The following is a 4,498-nucleotide window of genomic DNA, read 5'->3' on the forward strand; positions in this document are numbered from 1 at the left end:
GTGTTGGACTGACATGCGATGATATTCTACAAGGTCTAAATTTTTTTTCTAAAACTGGGCTAACGCCACATGTTATTCTTTTTATTGAGAATTGTACACGAAACTGTGGGAAAGTTAAGCTCAGTGTTCGTTATAATCAATACTTTTTAGACGTGGATGATGATGAGATAAGACTAAAAGTGTATAATGATATTGTTATTAAAAAGTGTATGAACGAGGATGGGCGAGTTTCTGATGTTGAACGAATTAGAAAGAGGTGCATTGAAATAAACTATCCAGTAGTTGAAGAATTCGATTTTCGAAGCAACACCGTTGAAAGCATGAATGAAGCAGCAGCAAAAGATTCTTTGTTGACTGAAGCTGAAATAAAAAGCGAGCAATCTAGAACTGGAATCGATAAGTCAATCGTTGCCCGATTTTTGGATTCGAGTTCAAATAAATCATTTTTTACAGGAGATGATGATGTTGATCTCCCTATTTATGGATCATACGCAATCGATTTAAAGCCAAACACACAAATCAGATCTTACCAAGAAACATGTCTAAATAAAATGTTTTCGAATGGTCGAGCACGATCGGGTATAATCGTTCTTCCATGTGGTGCAGGAAAGACTTTGGTCGGAATAACTGCGATGTGTACAATGAAGCATCCAGCTCTAATACTTTGTACATCGTCCGTATCCGTTGAGCAATGGAAAGCACAAATAAAAGAGTATACAACAATATCGGATAAAGATATATGCACGTTCACATCCGATAAAAAAGATACTATTGCGAATGTACTAATAACGACATACACGATGCTAGCATATTCAGGGAAGAGAAGTCGGGATGCACAGAAGATCGTGAATGAAATTAATAGAAGAGTATGGGGTCTTCTTATTCTTGATGAGGTACATGTTGTGCCAGCAAATATGTTTAGAAAAGTTGTGGCGGTAAGACATTATACGAAACTTGGGTTGACGGCTACACTTGTTAGAGAAGATGACCGAATAGAGGATCTTAATTTTTTAATTGGCCCTAAGTTATATGAAGCTGATTGGCAAATGTTGAGTATTCAGGGCCATATCGCTAAAGTCGAATGTGTAGAAATATGGTGTAGAATGGCCCCTTCTTTTTATAGGGAATATCTTACATGCAGTGTTCGAAAAAGAAGAGTGTTAAGTGTAATGAATCCAGGGAAATTCAGGGCAGTCGATTTTCTAATAAGGAAGCATGAAAGCGAAGGTGATAAAATTATTGTATTTTCAGACAATGTATTCGCCTTAAAAAATTATGCTATTGAACTGAACAAACCTTTTATATACGGACCAACTTCACAACAAGAAAGAATGCACATTTTAAATCAGTTTAGGGTCAATCCTAAGATAAACTGCATTTTTCTTTCGAAAGTCGGGGATACTTCGATCGATCTTCCTGAAGCAACGTGTCTTATACAGATAAGTTCGCACTTTGGAAGTAGAAGACAGGAAGCGCAAAGACTAGGCCGAATTTTAAGGGCAAAACGAAGAAATGATCCAGGGTTCAAGGTGTGGTTCTACAGTTTAGTTTCAAAAGACACGGATGAAATGTATTATAGTGCTAAAAGACGGCAGTTTTTGGTGGATCAAGGGTACTCTTTTAGGGTAATGCAAGATTTAAAGGTCGAGAGCAATATATTCAAAACAAAAACGGAGGAAAAAGAGCTTTTAATGACGGTTATGGTGAGAGAAGAAAGCGATGATGAGGGTGAAGCTGAGTGGGAAGGTGGAAAATTGAAGGAATTGTCTGGCGTCGAAAACATGGCATATATTGAGAAAAAAAGAAATCCGCTTGGAAAAAAATAAAGTCTGATAAGCCTCGCGGTATTTTATTAATTAAACTTTTGTATTTGAGAAAAAAAGAAATCCGCTTGGAAAAAAATAAAGTCTGATAAGCCTCGCGGTATTTTATTAATTAAACTTTTGTATTTGAGAAAAAAAGAAACCCGCTTGGAAAAAAATAAAATCTGATAAGCCTCGCGGTATTTTATTAATTAAACTTATGTATTTGAGAAAAAAAGAAACTCGCTTGGAAAAAAATAAAATCTGATAAGCCTCGCGGTATCTCAATAATAAAACTTATGTATTTGAGAAAAAAAGAAACTCGCTTGGAAAAAAAATAAAATCTGATAAGCCTCGCGGTATTTCAATAATAAAACTTATATATTCAATTTTTTGGTTTTAAATTTCAAAGACAGTACATTTATGCATCTTGTTGACATCGAAGAGACTCTGGGCTACGCTAAATTTAATTTACCGTTTCCGCCAAGCTCTCAAGAGCAACAATTTTTAATGGTGTAAACAGAAAAAATATAAGGAATAGAGTTAATAAATTTTATAGCTTTTAATAAATTATAAATATGAATTTAAAAACCATAATATAGATCAAAATACGTTCTACAATTATTTTATGTACCTTCTCTTTATTTGACCAAATTTTTTTTGTAAACACTTTATTGCAAGATTAATTTTCTAATGGTGTCCTTGTTTTATATCTTCCATACAATATGTTCTTAAACACGAAGAATAATATACTAATGCTGTAATTTTAAGTTAGGTTTGTGTTTCTAGTACCATTTCTTAATATATCAGAATTTCTCAGGAAAATAATTTAGCATAACGTATGCATACCAAAATTTTTTAGAATGGTGTATTTAAATATTAAACGAATATTGGTACAAAATTAAAAGTATTGACTTGTGTTTAATTTTTTCAAGTGTTGTATTTTTCAAAAAATCAGAATGCGAATATAGCATGAATAAATTTATATTGGCTTTTACATATTTATACACTAATATGTATCGTGTATTTTTCCATTGATTATTTCTAGATAGATATACTATTTGATATAAAAAATAATCAAAAAAATGATATGGAAATGTTATCTAAAATAGAAGTCATAGAAATAACATATCTAATACCAAAAAACCGATAAATATTGTATTTTTTTATGAGTTAAGTTTTTTTCCATCAATTATATCTATTGAGGAATAGTCAGCCCACTTGATTATTTCAAATTCCATGATTGTTTAATCGTTAAAATATTATTTTTATGTTCTTTTTTTTCTCAAATTTTGATATTCTAGATATTATTTTTTGACTAAATAATTATATTTGTTTCAATATTGTACATTTTAACCTTGATAAAGGATTCTTAGTGTGCTAATTTATCATGTTTGTAATGGAATATTTATTAATTTCTTTATTTTTGATCCAATTTATCTTTTTATGATCAATATTAGCATAAATTTTTATCTGAATAATGTTTAACGTTTGAATGCTTTGATTTGTAGTGCACTATAAAAAAATTCTTAAGAAACAAGTAGCTGTATCAAGTGAAAAAAAAATACAAGATGGCGAAGTCGAAGTAAATCCAAAAAAAATCCAATTAAGATAACAAATTAAATCTAGAAAATGAGTAAGTATAATCATAAAGTAAAGATTAAAATATAAGCAAAATTACAAAAGAAAAAAATTCAGTCAAAATGGTGACCTCTATTTTTCTTGTGGAATTTCGTAAGAAATGTAGTCAAAAAATATATATATAAATAGAATGTGTGCGTGCACATATGTTCAAGAGAAGGTCATTTCTAAAATCTTTTATAATGAAATAGAATGATTTTAAAAAAAGAATTCAAAATTTTATATAACAGAGATAATTTTTAGTTAAGAATCAAAATATTGCTGAAAATAAATTGTGAAATTCAATTGATTATTTGAGCAGTTTTACATTTATTTTTTTTTCAAGGTTTTAAAAATCCTTATTATAAAAAATATGTAATCGTAAAGCATCATTCGATATTAAAATATTATATAGATAAATTAGCTTTCACCAAAAAAAATATCGTTCTTCAATACAGTGCATTATAAATGCTGTTACTTTTGACGCCATACGATTTAAAAAATATATTTAGATGCATCACCTGTAAATAAAAAAAATTTGCTATTTTTTGCCTACACGTGTTAAGAACAATGTGAAAATTATTGCTTTTATAGATGGAGCCTATATACCTGCCATTTTTATATAAATGATAGCATAAGGGTAGTTTATTTGGTAAAAGAATAATTAGCAGATATTTGATGCTTTTTTTCTTGAGCAAATGGGATTATAATATGCGAAACTATAAATAGCATTTTAAAACCCATTTTATAATATAACAAAAACGGTAAAATTTCATTATTATTTATAACTCTATGTTAATAACTAAATTTTATACTAAAAAATGGTTTTGAACTGTTATATCTCTAAATAAACAAATATAATGAAAAAAACATGTGTTTTAAATAAAAAAAATATTGTATTTTATTTCAATAATAAGTTATATTTTCTAATAAAAGGAAGTTGAGCAGACTTTATGCATCATTTCTTTAAAAAATTTATTTATAAATAATCTTAAAACTTTTCAGATCTGAATGCCAAGATTATGCCTACCAATTTTTTTATCAATTATACCCATTAAATATTCGAAAATATCGTC

General features: G+C 28.9%; 1 pseudogene; it reads left to right on the forward strand.

Moving 5' to 3' along the window:
• The first annotated feature begins 209 nt into the window (after positions 1-209).
• Positions 210-1,826, forward strand: LOC147067564 (uncharacterized; annotated as a pseudogene).
• Positions 1,827-4,498: the final 2,672 nt, after the last annotated feature.

This window comes from Rhyacophila brunnea, unplaced genomic scaffold (genome assembly GCF_057557595.1).
Source record: "Rhyacophila brunnea isolate RB1 unplaced genomic scaffold, BYU_Rbru_1.0 scaffold_38, whole genome shotgun sequence".
Lineage (NCBI taxonomy): Eukaryota > Metazoa > Arthropoda > Insecta > Trichoptera > Rhyacophilidae > Rhyacophila > Rhyacophila brunnea.